Consider the following 16,721-nt stretch of genomic DNA (forward strand, 5'->3'; position numbering starts at 1 on the left):
AATAGAAGGGGAGATAAATAATTTTTCAGTCAAGTTAACTGAAAGAATTCAGCAATTCCAAACCTACCCTAAAAGAAATATTGAAGGGTCTCTAAATAGAAAAGAAGCAAGACTCCATAGAAAAGGGAAAAATCACAATAGGAAAGGCAACTATATAAAGGGATTGAAGATCACTTAAATAAGCCAGAACATAGATTAAAAGCAATCAAAAAGTTATGGAAGTGATTATAACTACAATAAACAGTAAAAGGATAAGCAAGAAGATGTAAACAGGACATCAAAACTCACAAAATGTGGGAGAGGAGAGTATAAAAATGTAGATCTTCTAGAAGGTGTTTGAATTTGAATGACTCACTTTAAAGCAAGCAGATGTAGTCATGGGTCAACATACTTGATTTCCATGGTAACCATAAATCAAAAATGAACAATAGGGTCACGAAAACCAAAAAGAAAGGAGCTCAAGCATTATACAAAAGAAAGTCATCAAACCACAAAAGGAAGAACAAAAAGAAAAAGAAATTTTAAAAAAAGAACTACAAAAACAACTGGAAAACAAAGTTTAAAATGGCAATACATACTTTTCAATAATTACTTTAAATGTCAATGGACTAAATCCTCCAATCAAAAGATGCAGAATGGCAGACCGGATAAAAATACAAGAATCTACTATATGCTGCCTACAAGAGACTCACCTCAGGGAGAAAGACACACAGAGACTGAAGGGAGGTGATGGAAGAAGATATTTCATGCAAATGGAAGCAACAAGAAAACAGGGGTAGCAATACTCAAACAAAATAGACTATAAAACAAAGGCCACAAGGAAAAAGAAGGGGCATTATATAATAATAAAAGGATCAATACAGAAGAGGATATTACACTCATCAATATATATGCATCCAATATAGGAGAACATAAATATATAAAACGAATACTACCAGGCATAAAGGGAGAAACTGACAATAATACAATAATAGTAGGAGATTTTAACGCTCTGCGGACATCAATGGACAGATCATCCAGACAGAAAGTCAGTAAGGCAACAGAGGTCTTAAATGACACAACAGACCAGCTGGAATTAACTGATATCTAAAGGACACTAGTGACTTCCCTGGTGGCACCGTGGTTGAGGGTCTGCCTGCTGATGCAGGAGACACGGGTTTGGGTCCTGGTCCAGGAGGATCTCACATGCCGCGGAGAAACTGAGCCCGTGCTCCACAACTACTGAAGCCTGCGTGCCTCAACTACTGAGGCCTGCATGCCTGGAGCCTGTGCTCTGCAACGGGAGGGGCCACCGCAGTGAGAAGCCCGTGTGCACCGCAACGCTCACCGCGGCTGGAGGGAGCCTGTGCACAGCAACGAAGACTCGACACAGCCAAAAAAATTAATTTATTAATTAAAAATAAAATAAAATAAAGACTATTACAAGAGATAAGGAAGGACACTATATAAGGATCAAGGGATCAATCCAAGAAGAAGATATAACAATTATAAATATCTATGTACCCAACATAGGAGCCCCTCAATACATAAGGAAAATGCTAACAGCCACAAAAGGGAAAATCGACAGTAACACAATAATACTAGGCAACTTTAACACCCCACTTACATAAATGGACAGATCATCCAAACAGAAAATAAATAAGGAAACACAAGCTTTAAATGACACATTAAACAAAATTGACTTAATTGATATTTAGAGGACATTCCATCCAAAACCAACGGAACACACTTTCTTCTCAAGTGCACACAGAACATTCTCCAGGATAGATCACATCTTGTGTCACAAATCAAGACTTGGTAAATTTTAAAAAACTGAAATCGTATCAAGCATCTTTTCCAACCACAATGCTATGAGACTAGATATCAATTACTGGAGAAAAAAACTGTAAATATACAAATACATGGAGACTAAACAATGCACTATTAAACATCCAACAGATCACTGAAGAAATCAAAGAGGAAATAAAAAAAATACCTAGAAACAAATGACAATGAAAACACAATGACCCAAAACCTATGGGAAGCAGCAAAAGCAGTTCTAAGAGGGAAGTTTATAGCAATACAAACCTACCTCAAGAAACAAGAAAAACTCAAATAAACAACCTAACCTTATATCTAAAGCAATTAGAGAAAGAAGAACAATAAAACCCAAAGTTAGCAGAAGGAAAGAAACCATAAAGGTCAGACCAGAAATAAATGAAAAAGAAATGGACAAAACAATAGCACAGATCAATAAAACTAAAAGCTAGTTCTTTGAGAAGATAAACAAAATTGATAAACCATTAGCCAGACCCAGCAGAAAAAAAGGGAGAAGACTCAAATCAATAGAATTAGAAATGAAAAGGAGAAGTAACAACTGATGCTACAGAAATACAAAGGATCATGAGAGATTACTACCAGCAACTATATGCCAATAAAATGGACAACCTGGAAGAAATGGACCAATTCTTAGAAAAGTACAACCTTCCAAAACAGAACCAGGAAGAAACAGAAAATATAAACACCAATCACAAGCACTGGAATTGAAACTGTGATTTAAAATCTTCCAAAAAACAAAAGCCCAGGGCTAGATGGCTTCACAGGTGAATTCTATCAAACACGTAGAGAAGAGTTAACACCTATCCTTCTCAAATTCTTCCAAAATATAGCAGAGGGAGGAAAACTCCCAAACTCATTCTAAGAGGCCACTATCACCCTGATATCAAAAATAGACAAAGATGTCACAAAAAAAGAAAATTACAGGCCAATATCACTGATGAACATAGATGTAAAAATCCTCAACAAAATACTAGCAAACATAATCCAACAGCACATTAAAAGAATAATACACCACGATCAAGTGGGGTTTATCTCAGGAATGCAAGGATTCTTCCCTATACACAAATCAATCAATGTGACACACCACATTAACAAACTGAAGGGTAAAAACCATATGATTGTTTAAATAGATGCAGAAAAAGCTTTTGACAAAATTCAACACCCATTTATGATAAAAACTCTCCAGAAAGTGGGCATAGAGGGAACTTACTTCAATATAATAAAAGCCATATATGACAAACCCACAGCAAACATCATTCTCAATGGTGAAAAACTGTAATCATTTCATCTAAGATTAGGAAGAAGACAAGGGTACCCACTCTCATCACTATTATTCAACATAGTTTTGGAAGTCCTAGCCACGCCAATCAGGGAAGAAAAATGAAAGGAATCCAAATTGGAGAAGAAGTAGAACTGTCACTGTTTGCAGATGACATGATACTATACATAGAAAATCCTAAAGATGCCACCAGAAAACTACTAGAGCTAATCAATGAATTTGGTAAAGTTGCAGGATACAAAATTAATGCACAGAAATCTCTTACATTCTCATACACTAACAATGAAAAAACAGAAAGAGTAATTAAGGAAACAGTTCCATTTCCCAATGCAACAAAAAGAATAAAATACCTAGGAATAAACCTACCTAAGGAGGCAAAAGACCTATACGCAGAAAACTATAAGACACTGATGAGAGAAATCAAAGACGATACAAACTGATGGAGAGATATACCATGTTCTTGGATTGGAAGGATCAGCATTGTGAAAATGACTATACTACCCAAAGCAATCTACTGATTCAATGCAATCCCTATGAAATTATCAATGGCATTTTTCACAGAACTAGAACAAAAGATTTTACAATTTGTATGGAAACACAAAAGACCCCAAATAGCCAAAGCAATCTTGAGAAAGAAAAACAGAGCTGGGGAATCAGGCTGCCTGACTTCAGACTCTACTACAAAGCTACAGTAATCAAGACAATGGTACTGGCACAAAAACAGATATATAGATCAATGGAACAGGATAGAAAGCCCAGAGATAAACCCACGCACTTATGGTCACCTTATTTTTGATAAAGGAGGCAAGAATATACAATGCAGAAAAGACAGCCTCTTCAATAAGTGGTGCTGGGAAAACTGGACAGCTACACATAAAAGAATGAAATTAGAACACTTCCTAACACCATACACAAAAATAAAACTCAAAATGGATTAAAGACCTAAATGTAAGGCCAGACACTATAAAACTCTTAGAGGAAAACATAGGCAGATCACTCTATGACATAAACCACAGCAAGATCCTTTTTGACCCACCTCCTAGAGGAATGGAAATAAAAACAAAAAGAAACAAATGGGACCTAATGAAACAAGCTTTTGCACAGCAAAGGAAACCATAAAGAAGACGAAAAGACAACCCTCAGAAAGGGAGAAAATACTTGCAAATGAAGCAACTGACAAAGGGATGCTCTCCAAAACATACAAGCAGGTCATGCAGCTCAATATCAAGAAAACAAACAGCCCAATCTAAAAATGGGTGGAACACCTAAATAGACGTTTCTCCAAAGTAGACATACAGATTGCCAACAAACACATGGGAAGATGCTCAACATCACTAATCATTAGAGAAATACAAATCAAAACTACAATGAGGTAACACCTCTCACCGGTCAGCATGGCCATCATCAAAAAATCTACAAATAATAAATGCTGGAGAGGGTGTAGAGAAAAGGGAACCTTCCTGCACTGTTGGTGGGATGTAACTTGATACAGCCATGATGGAGAACAGTATGGAGGTTACTTAAAAAACGAAAAATAGAACTACCATATAACCCAGCAATCCCACTACTGGGCATATACCCAGAGAAAAACCATGATTTAAAAGGACACATGTACCACAATGTTCACTGCAGCACTATTTACTAAAGCCAGGACACGGAAGCAACCTAAATGTCTATCGGCAGATGAATGGATAAAGAAGATGTGGCACACATATACAATGGAATATTACTCAGTCATAAAAGGAAGAAAACTGAGTTATTTGTAATGAGGTAGATGGAACTAGAGTCTGTCATACAGTGTGAAGTATGTCAGAAAGAGAAAAAGGAATACTGTATGCTAACGCACATATATGGAATCTAGAAAAATGGTATTAATGAACCTATTGGCAGGGCAGGAATAAAGACGCAGACGTAGAGATCTGACTTGAGGACACAGTGGGGGAAGGGGAACCTGGGATGAAGTGAGAGCATAGCATTGATATATATACATAACAAATGTTATGCACAGGGAGATCCGCTTGATGCTTTATGACGACCTAGAGGGGTGGGATAGGGAGGGTGGGAGGTAGACGCAAGAGGGAAGGGATATGGGGATATACGTCTACATATAACTGATTCACTTTGTTGTACAGCAGAAACTAACACAACATTGTAAAGCAATTATACTCCAATAAAGATGTTAAAAAAAGAAATAATAACTATCAGAGGAAACAAATAAAATAGAGATAAAAAACAATAGAAAAGATCAATAAAAGCAAGAGGTGGCTTTTTCAAAAGCAAAACAGTATCAACAAACCTCTAGCCAGGCTCACCAAGAAGAAAAGAGAGAGGACCCAAATAAAATAAGAAAGGAGAGAGGAAAAATAACAACTGATAGAGAAATACAAAAAAATCATAAGAGAATACTATGAACAGTTATTTGCCAACAAATTGGACAATCTAGAAGCAATGGACAAGTTTCTAGAAACATACAGCCTGCCAAGACAGAATCAAGAAGAAACAGATAATTTGAACAGACTGATCATTAGAAGTGAAATAGAATTTGTAATAATAAAGCTCCCTGCAAATAAACAGTACAGAACTGATGGTTTCACTGGGGGATTTTAACAGACATGCAAGAAGAACTTATACCTAATCTTCTCAAACTATTCCAAAAGATTGAAGAAGAGGGAACAGTCCCAAAGTCATTCTATGGAGCATTCATCACCCTGATAACAAAACCAGATAAAATCACTACAAAAAATAAATAAAGGCCAATATCTATGATGAATATAGATGCAAAATCGTCAATAAAATATTAGCAAACCAAATCCAGCAATACATAAAAAGAATCATACATCAGGATCAAGTTGGATTCATTCCAGGGTTGGAAGGGTGATTCAACATAATCAGCATGATACACCACATTAACAAAAGGAAAGACAAAAACCACATGATCATCTCAATCGACACAGAAAAAGTATTTGACGAAATTCAACATTCACTCACGATAAAAACTCTCACCAAAATGGGTCTGGAGGGAACATATCTCAACATAATAAAAGCCATTTATAGCAAACGCACAGACAACATAATACTCAACTTTGATCAGCTTTACAATCACTACCCTGAATGAACTCTTTCTCAGGTAGATTGCCTATCTTCGCTTGACTTAGTTCTTCTTTTGGCATTCTTTTTCCTTCATCTGAAACATGTTCCTCTGTTGCCTCATTTTGCCTAAGTTGCTGTTTGTATTTTCATGTATCTCGTAGGTTAATTATGTTTCCCAACCTGGGAGAACTAGCCTTTTGTAGCAGATGTCCTATGCATACCAACAGTGTACTCCCCTCTCATCATCCAAGTTATATGCTTCAGGGATTCCTCCTCTGAGGGCTGCATGGATCCATCTGTAGTGGTGGACTATGTGGGTGATCTTGCAGGCTTGGTTGGACCCCGATTTGATTAGTTGCCAGGCCCTGCCTTGTGCAGAGGCTACCAGCCACTGGTTGGTGGGAATGGGTCAAGAGGCAGCTGACTGCAGAACCCCATGGGGCCCTAGGGCTAGTGCTGGTCACTGGTGGGTGGAGTCAGGATCCAGAAGAGTCCAAGGCTGTTGCCCGCCCCCTGGAGGGAGAAGCCAGGTTCTGGGGTTAGTGCTGGACTACTGGGAGGCAGAGCCCTCTCCTGGAGTCTGGTTGCAGGGCCCAGGGATCACAGAGCTGGCATCAGATCACTGGCTGGGGGGGGTGGGGGTGGAGAGTCCCTGACACAGTTGGGTATAGAGTTTGAGGTGTCCTAAAGCTTGTGTTGACCTACTAGTGGGCAAGGCTGGGGCCCAGCTGGTCCACAGGCAGGGTTTGGCCTACTGTGGGCAGGCTGGCCTGCAGGCTGGGGACTACAGTTTTCTTGCATCTGGTCTGCCCCCTGGTGGATGAGGTTGGTCCAGAGACTAGAGCGGACTTCCTACAGGGCAGGGCTGGGGCCCAGGGGATTTGGGGGCTAGTGCATGCCCACTGGGGGGTAGAGTTTCGTCCTGCCTGGGCCCTTTGGTAGGCAGGGCCATTTCTAGAGGTGGCTGTGGGCTCAGGTGGTCTTTAGGCACCCTGTCTGCTGATAGGCAAGGCTATGTTCCTGTCTAGTTAGTACCTTGGCCTGAGGTGTCTCAGCACTGGTGCTTACAGGCTGTTGGGTAGAGCCAGGTCTTGGCACTAAGCAGCTAAAGGGACGACTCCACAACGGCACTCACCAGCACCAGCACCAGCATGCACATGGTAGAAGGAGACCCCAACACAGCTGCTGCCATTGTCCACATCCCTATGGTAAGCCATAGCTGCACCTGCACCTCCCCAGGAGAGTCACCAAGACCAGCAGGTAGGTCTGGCCCAGGCTCCTATCAAATTACTGCTTTTGCCCTAGGTCCTGGAGTGTGTGAGATTTTGTGTGTACCCTTTAAGAGTGAAGCCTCTATTTCCCCCATCCCTCTGGGACTCCTAAAAGTAAAGCCCTGCTGGCCTTTGAAGCTAAATGTTCTGGGGGCTCATCTTCCCCAGTGCAGGACCCCCAGGCTGGGGAGACAGACATGGAGCTCCGAAATCTCACTCCTGTGGGAGAACCTCTGCAATATAATTATTCTCTAGTTTGTGGGTCACCTACCCTTGGGTATGGAACTTGAGTAAGTCATGAGTCCACCTCTCCTACCTGTCACATTGTGGTTCCTTCTTTATATCTTTAGTTATAGAAGATGTTTTCTGATTGGTTCCTGTCTTTTTGATCAATGGTTGTTCTGCAAGTAGTTGAGATTTTGATGTGCTTGTGAGAGGAGAGGATGTTGAATCATCCTTGCATCCCTGGAATAAATCCCACTTGATCATGGTGTATGATCTCTTTAATGTATTGTTGAATTTGGTTTGTCAATGTTTCATAAGTATTTCTGCAACTATGTTCATCAGGTATATTGGTCTGTAATTTTCTTTCCTTGTGGTGTTTATCTGATTTTGGTATCAGGGTAATGCTGGCCTCCTAAAATGAGTTTGGAAGTTTTCCCTCCCTTATATTTCTTGGAAGAGTTTGAGAAGGATTGGTATTACTTCTTTGTATGTTGGTAGAATTCATCAGTGAAGCCATCTGGTCCTGGACTTTATTTCATTGGGAAGTTTTTGATTACTGATTCAATTTCCTTACATGTAATTGGTCTATTCAGATTTTTTATTTCTTCATGATTCAGTCTTAGAAGGTTGTATGTTTCTAAGAGTTTATCCATTTCTTCTAATTTGTCCAATTTGTTTGCATACAATTGTTTGTAGTAGTCTATGATCCTTCATATTTCTGTGGTATCAGTTGTAATGTCTCCTCTTTCGTTTATGATTTTACTAATTTGGATTCTCTGTTTTTCTTAGTGAGTCTAGCTAAAGGTTTGTCAATTTCATCTTGGTCAAAGAACCACCTCATTGTTTCAATGATCTTTTCAATTATGTTTTTATTCTCTATTTCATTTGTTTCTGCTCTGATCTTTTTTCCTTCCTTTTGCTCTGGGCTTTATTTGTTCTTTTTCTAGTTCCTTGAGGTGTAATTTTAGATTGTTCATCTGATATTTTCCTTGTTTCTTGAGGTAAGCATTTAAGGCTAAAAACTTCCCTCTTAAAATTATTTTTACTGCATCCCATAAGTTTTGATATGTTGTATTTCTATTTTCATTTGTCTCTAGGTCTTTTTTAAAATTTCTTTTTGGTGTCTTTGATCCATTGGTTGTTCAGTAGTATGTTGTTTAATCTTTACATATTTGTGAATTTTCTGTTTTTCTAGTTTTGTAGCATTTTGATCAGAAAAGATGCTTGATATAATTTCAGTCTTCTTAAATTTGTTAAGACTTGTTTTGTGGCTTAACATGTGATGCAATCCTGGAGAATGTTCTATGCGTACTTGAGAAGAATGTGTATTTTCTTGCTTTTGGATGAAATATTCTGTCTGTATCTTTAAAGCCATTTGGCCTAACATGTCTTTTAAGGCTGATATTTCTTTACTGATTTTCTGATTGGATGATCTATCCATTGATGTAAGTGGGGTGTTAAAGTTCTCTACTATTATTGAACTGCTATCTATTTCTCCCTTTAGGTCTGATAATAGTTTCTTTGTATATTTAAGTGCTCCTATTTTGGGATGCATAAAGTATTTACAAATGTTATATCCTCTGGTTGATTGACTCCTTTTTCATTATGTAATATCCTTCTTTGTCTCTTATTATAGTCTTTGTTTTAAAGTGTATTTTGGGGGCTTCCCTGGTGGTGCAGTGGTTAAGAATCCGCCTGCCAATGCAGGGGACACGGGTTCGAGCCCTGGTCCAGGAAGATCCCACATGCCAAGGAGCAATTAAGCCCATGCGCCACAACTACTGAGCCTGTGCTCTAGAGCCCACGGGCCACAACTACTGAGCCCGCATGCCACAACTACTGAAGCCCCCATGCCTAGAGCCCATGCTCCACAACAAAAGAAGCTACTGCAGTGAGAAGCCTGTGCACCACAATGAAGAGTAGCCCCCACTTGCTGCAACTAGAGAAAGCCCGCAGGCAGCAATGAAGACCCAATGCAGCCAAAAATAAGTAAATAAAATAATTTAAAATTTAAAAAAAAATAAAGTGTATTTTGTGGGATTAAATATAGCTACCACAGCTTACTTTTGGTTTCCATTTGCCTAGAATATCTTTTTCCAACACTTCATTTTCAGTGTGTGTGTCCTTACATCTGAAGTGAATCTCTTGTAGGTAGCATATAGATGGGTCTTTTTTGTTTTTAATCCACTCAGCCACTCTGTCTTTTGATTGGAGAATTTAATCCATTTACATTACAGTAAATTTTGATAGGTATGTATTTATTGCCATTTTGTTAATTGTTTTCTGGCTGTTTTATAGTTCCTCTGTTCTTTCTTCTGCTGCTCTTTTTCTCCCTGATTTTTTACTTTCTTTAGTGACATACTTAGACAAAAGATAATTAGAAAGGAATATGTCTCCTGTAGGTTTTTGCTTTGTGGTTACCATGAGGCTTACATATAGCACCTTAAATGTATAATTGTCTATTTTAAGTTGATAAGTTTGAAGGAATTCTAAAGCTCTGCATTTTAACTTTTTCCACCCACATTCAGGTTTTGATGTCACATTTTACATCTTTTTATCTTGGGCATCACTTAACTAATTATTGCAGTTTCAGTTATTTTATTTTGTCTTTTAACCTTAATACTAGCTTTAAAAGTAATTAATCTACTATCTTTACTGTGTATTTACCTTTACCAGTGAAATGTATGCTTTCATTTTTTGTTACTAATTAGCACCCTTTTTTGTCAACTTAAAGATGTCTTTTTAACATTTCTTACAAAACCAGTTTAATGGTAATGAGCCCTTTAGCTTTTGCTTGTCTAGAAAACTCTTTATCTCTTTATTTCTCCTTCATTTCTGAATGATAACTTTGCTGGGCACAGTATTTTGGTTGGAGATTTTTTTTCTTTCAGCATTTTGAATATATCGTGCCACTGCATTCTGGTATGCAATGTTTCTGATGAAAAATCAGCTGATAGTCTTTTGGGAGCTCCCTTGCATGTAACAAGTTGCTTTTTCTTGCCACTTTTAGGATTTAATCCTTTAACTTTTGACATTTTAATTGTAATATGTCTTGGTGTGGATCTCTTTAGGAACAGCTATTGAATCCCTTTTGTGTATCTTTTAGTTCAGTTATGATTCTTCAGCTCTGTGACTTCCCTTTGGTCCTTCCTTATATTTTCTGTCTCTTTTCTGAAGTTCTCACTGTGTTCATCCATTCTTCTCCCAAGTTCAGTGAACATCTTTTTAAAAAATATTTATTTTCCTTATTTTTTTTTTGGCTGCATTGGGTCTTAGTTGTGGCACATGGGATCTTTGAGGCATGTGAGATCTTTTTGTTACAGCGCACAGTCTGCTTGGGTTTCTAGTTGTGGCATGTGGGCTTCTCTCTAGTTGTGGCATGCTGGTTTTCTCTCTCTAGTTTTGGCATGCGGGCTCCAGGGTGTGCGGGCTATGTATTTTGTGGCACGTGGGTTCTCTCATTGAGGCGCGTGAGCTCAGTAGTTGTGGCATGCAGGCTTAGTTGCCCTGTGGCATGTGGGATCTTAGTTCCCCTGACCCAAAATTGAACTGCGTCCCCTGCATTGGAAGGTGGATACTTTACCACGGACCACCAAGGAAGTACCCAGTGAGCATCTTTATGACCATTACTTAGAACTCTTTTATTAGGTAAGTTACTTATCTCCATCTCATTGAGTTGTTTTTTCTGAGGTTTCATTTTGTTCTTTTGTTTGGAACATAGTCCTCTGTTTCTTCATTTTGCTTGACTCCCTGTGTTGTTTTCTATGCATTAGATGAAACTGCCACCTTTCCTAGTCTTAAATGGTTGGTCCTGTGTATGACATAAAACTTATTGTTCAACCCTGCCCTAGCTCATGACTATCTCTCAAACCTTTGTGATTCTTTAAGCAGCCTATTTTACTTTTAATAGCTCCCAGTAGTTGCAGGTATGCTTAGAACCATCAGTGTCTTAAAGGAGAGGATCTCAGTCCGCCACTAGATTCAGGCTGATTAGAACTCAGGTCCTCAGGCAGAGGTTCATAAAGTGTGCAAATATATACAGTTTTGTGGGACCCAAGTGTAAGCCCCACTGGCCACCAGAGCCAGGTGATCTGGAGATGTCTCCTGAGTAGCTGTCAGAATAATTGGAGTCCAAGTGAGTGTACAAGCTCCTTTCTGGGAGATTCTGGTGAGCTGTAGCAAGGTAGAAGGAGAATGCAATGATGGTGCCTCCTGGCCTATATTCCCTAAGAGAATTTCCATAGCCTCTAGTTAGGGGCAGCCTTCAGTTTGGCACACAAGGCTGAAGTTCCAGAACAAGCTAGTAGGCCTCTTTCACAGAAAGACTGGTGGTGTGTTTCAGTCGGCTGTCTGTGCAGTACCTGCCAAGAACTGTTTCTCTGATTGTTCTAATCCTGTGGGACCCTGGAATGCAAACCTACCCTGGCCACCAGAGCCAGGCAATTAAGGAGTATCCCTGAGTGGCAGCCGCAAAAAATGACATCAGATGTAAAACTGGGTCACCGGACACATATAGAAAATCGCCTCCAGGAGATTTGGCACTCTAAAGCATGGCGGAGTGAGTGTGAAGACAGTGCCTGCCCTCTGTGAAGACAGTTTTGCAAGGCTTATAGTCATCCCTTATATGTGTTTTAATTAGAAGCCTACTGTCAGGCTGCAGTTATGATTACTAGTTAATAGGCCTTTTTTTACAGAGACTGAACTCCTGGGTCTGTAGCTTCTTGCTGTATCCTGGTGGTGGTACCTGTTTAAGAACTCTTCTCCAGGCTCTCAAAAATGTACCTGAAGAAATTATGGCTGAAAGTTTCACAAACCTGAATAAGGAAACAGATACTAAGATACAGGAAGCACAGAGGGTTCCAAATGAGATGAACCCAAACAGACTTGCACACCAAGATATATCGTAATTAAAATGGCCAACGTGAAAGTTAAACAGAAAATTCTAAAGGCAGGAAGAGAAAAAAGTCATATACAAGAGAACCCACATAAGGCCATCAGCTAATTTCTCAGCAGAAATTCTGCAGGCCAGAAGGGAGTGGCATAATTTATTCAAAGTAAAGAAAGGGAAAAACCTGCAACCTAGAATATTCTACCCAGCAAGATTATCATTTAGAATAGAGATAAAGAACTCAGACAAGCAAAAATTAAAAGAATTTAGCAATACTGCACTTACCCTAAAAGAAATGTTAAAGCCTTCTCTAAATGGAAAAGAGGTAAGAATCTGTAGGAAAGGGGATTCCAGTAGGAAAGGCAAACATATAGTAAGGATTGAAGATCACTTAAATAAGTGAGTACATAGATTAAGAGACAAAAATTTGTAAAAGCAACTATAACTACAATAAACAGTAAAGAGATAAGAAGATGTAAAATATGACATCAAAAACACAAAATGTGGGGGAGGAGTGTAGAAGTGTATATCTTTTAGAACTTAAATGAGTATCAGTTTAAATCAAGTAGATATAATTATGGGTCAACATATGAACCCCACGGTAACCACAAATCAAAAACCTACAAAAGATACACCAAAACCAAAAAGAAAGGAACCCAAACATACTACAAAAGAAAATCATCAAACCACAATGAGAGAAATAAAAAGAAGAAATGAACAGAAAACTTCAAAAACAACCAGGAAACAATAAAAATGGCCTTAAGTACATAACTAGAAATTATTTTAAATGTCAGTGGACTAAATGCTCCAGTCAAAAGACAGAGTGGCTGATTGGATTGAAAAACAAGACCCTTCAAAATGCTGCCTATAAGAGATGCACTTTAGAGCAAAAACACACAGACTTAAAGTGACAAAATGGAAAAACATATTTTGTGCAAGTGGAAACAAGAAAGCAGGGATAGCAATATTAATATCAGACAAAATTTATTTTTAAAACAAAGGCTATAACAAAATGACAAAGAAGGGCATTATGTAATGGTAAAGGGATCAATACAAGAAGAGAATATTACACTCCTTAACATATATGCATCCAGTGCAGGAGCAGCTAAATATATAAAGTAAATACTAACAGACATAAATGGAGAAATTGACAATATACATTAACAGTAGGAGACTTTAACACTCTACCGACATCAATGGACAGATCATCCAGATAGGCAGTAAGGCAACTGTGGTCTTAAATGACACAATAGACCAGTGGATTTAATTGATATCTACAGGACATTATAAACAGCATCAGAAGACACATTCATTTCAAGTGCACATGGATTTTCTCCATCACATACTAGATCACAAATCAAGCCTTAACAAATATAAGAGAACAGAAATTATATCAAGCATTTTCTCTGCCCACGATGATAAGAAACTAGAAATCAACCACAGAAAGAAAAATGAGAAAAGAACAAACACATGGAGAGTAAACAACATGTTACCAAATAAAAAACTAAAAAACAGAAAAACAAAAATGGGTCAACAATGAAATCAAAGGGGAAATCAGAAATTATCTCTAGACAAATGAAAATAAACACAACTCTCCAAAATCTATGGGATTCAACAAAAGCAGTTCTGAGTGGAAGTTCACAGTGATACAGTGCTTCCTCAAAAAATAAGAAAAACTTCAAACTAACCTATTACCTAAAAGAATTAGAAAAAGAAAAACAAAGCCCAAAGTGAGAAGGAATGAAATAACAAAGATCAGAAAGGAAATAAATGAAATAGAGATGTAAAAATCAATAGAAAAGATCAATGAAGCCTTGAGTTGGTTTTTTGAAAAGATAAAAAAATTGGTAAACATTTAACCATGCTCACCAAGAATTAAAGACAGAGGACCCAAATAAAATAGGAAATGAAAGAGAAGAAAGAAAAACTGATACAACAGAGATACAAAAAAATCATACTATAAACAGAGAATACTGGAGTTACATGCCAACAAATTCAACAGCTCAGGAGAAATGGACACATTTCTAGAAACACAGAGCCTGCCAAGACTGAGTCAAGATGAAGACACAGACAATTTGAACAGAATGATCACTAGAAGTGAAACTGAATTTGTAGTAAAATAAATGCCTAGCAAACAAAAGTCCAAAACCAGACAGCTTCACAGGGGATTTCTACCAAACATATAAAGAAGAACTAATACCTATACTTTTCAAACTATTCCAAAAATTGAAGAGGAGGGAACACTCCCAAACTGATTCTCTGAGGCCACCTCACCCTGATACCAAAACCAGCCAAGGACACCACAAAAAATGAGAAAATTACAGGCCAATATCTTTGAATACAGATGCAAAAATCCTCAACAAAATATCAGCAAACTGAATCCAACAGCATATATAAAGGATCATACACCATGATCTACTTGGATTCATTCCAGGGTCAAAAGAATGGTTCAACATTCGCAAATCAAGCAATGTTATCCACCACATAAAAGTAATGAAAAAAACCACATGACAATTTTCTGTGTCAACTGACACAGAAAAAATATTTGACAAAATTCACCATCCATTCATGATTAAAAAAACAAAGACTCTCACCAAAGTGGGTATTGAGGGAACATATCTCACCATACTAAAAGCAATTTATGACAAACTTACAGCCAACATAATCCTCAATGGTGAAAAGCTGAAAGTGTTCCCACTAAATTCAGGAACAAGCCAAGGAGGCTCACTTTTGCCACTTCTATTTGACATAGTAGTGGCAGTCCTAGCCACAGTAGTCAAACAAGAAAAAAATAAATAAAATGTATTCAAATTGGAAAGGAAGAGGTAAAATTATTACTATTTTCAGATGACATGTTACTTTATATAGAGAACCCTAAAGTTACCACCCCAAAACTATTAAAACTAATAAATGAATGCATCAAGGTTTCAGGATACAAGATTAATACACAGAAATTTATGCATTTCTATACACTAATGAAATATCAGAATGAGAAAAGTTTTAAAAAACCCCAAAAAACCTAGGAATAAGTTTAACTAAGAAGGTGAAAGACCTGTACACTAAAAACTATAAAACATAATAAAGGAAATTGATTCAAAGAAATGGAAATATATCCTGTGTTTTGGTTTGGAAGAATTAATAGTTAAAACGGCCATACTACTCAAAGCAATCTACAATTTTAATGCAATCACTGTCAAAATACCCATGCCATTTTTCACAGAACTAGAACAAATAATCCTAAAATTCATATGGAACCACAAAAGACCGCGAATTGCTAAAGCAATCCTGAGAAAAAAGAATAAAGCTGGAAGTATAACCCTCCCAAACTTCAGACTATACTACAAAACTACAGTAATCAAAAAACAGTGAGGTATTGGCACAAAAACAGACACATAGATCAATGGAACATAATAAAAGAGCCCAGAAATAAACTCACGCACCTATGGTCAATCTACAACAAAGGAAGCAAAAATATACAGTGGAGAAAAGACAGTCTCTTCAACAAGTGGTGCTGGGATAAATGAAACAGCCACATGTAAAACAATGAGATTAGAACATTCCTTCACACCATATACAAAAAAACTCAAAATAGTTTAAAGACCTAAATGTAAGACCTGAAACCATGAAACTCCTGGAAGAGAACACAAAGCAAACACTCTGACACAAATTGTAACAATATTTTCATAAATCAGACTCCAATGCAAAAGAAATAAAAGCAAAAGTAAGCAAATGGGACCTAACTAAACTTAAAAGCTCTTGCACAACAAAGGAAACCATCAACAAAATGAAAAGAAAACCTATTGAACGGGAGACAACGTTTGCAAAGGATGCAGCTGACAAGGTGTTAATATCCAAAATATACACACAGCTCATACAACTCGATATCAAAAAAAACAACCCAATCAAAAAATGAGCAGAGGACCTGAAGAGACAATTTTTCGAAGAAGATATAAGCAGTTGGCTAACAGGCACATATATCTACATATAAAATAAGTAACAAGGATATACTGTATAGCACAGGGAATTACACTCAGTATTTTGTAATAATGTATCATGGAGTATAATCTGCAAAAATACTCAATCACTATGCTGTAGACTTGAAACTAACATAATATTGTAAATCAACTGTACTTCAATTAAAAAATGACAC

Source organism: Phocoena sinus, chromosome 7 (genome assembly GCF_008692025.1).
Source record: "Phocoena sinus isolate mPhoSin1 chromosome 7, mPhoSin1.pri, whole genome shotgun sequence".
In the NCBI taxonomy this organism is placed as follows: Eukaryota; Metazoa; Chordata; class Mammalia; order Artiodactyla; family Phocoenidae; genus Phocoena; species Phocoena sinus.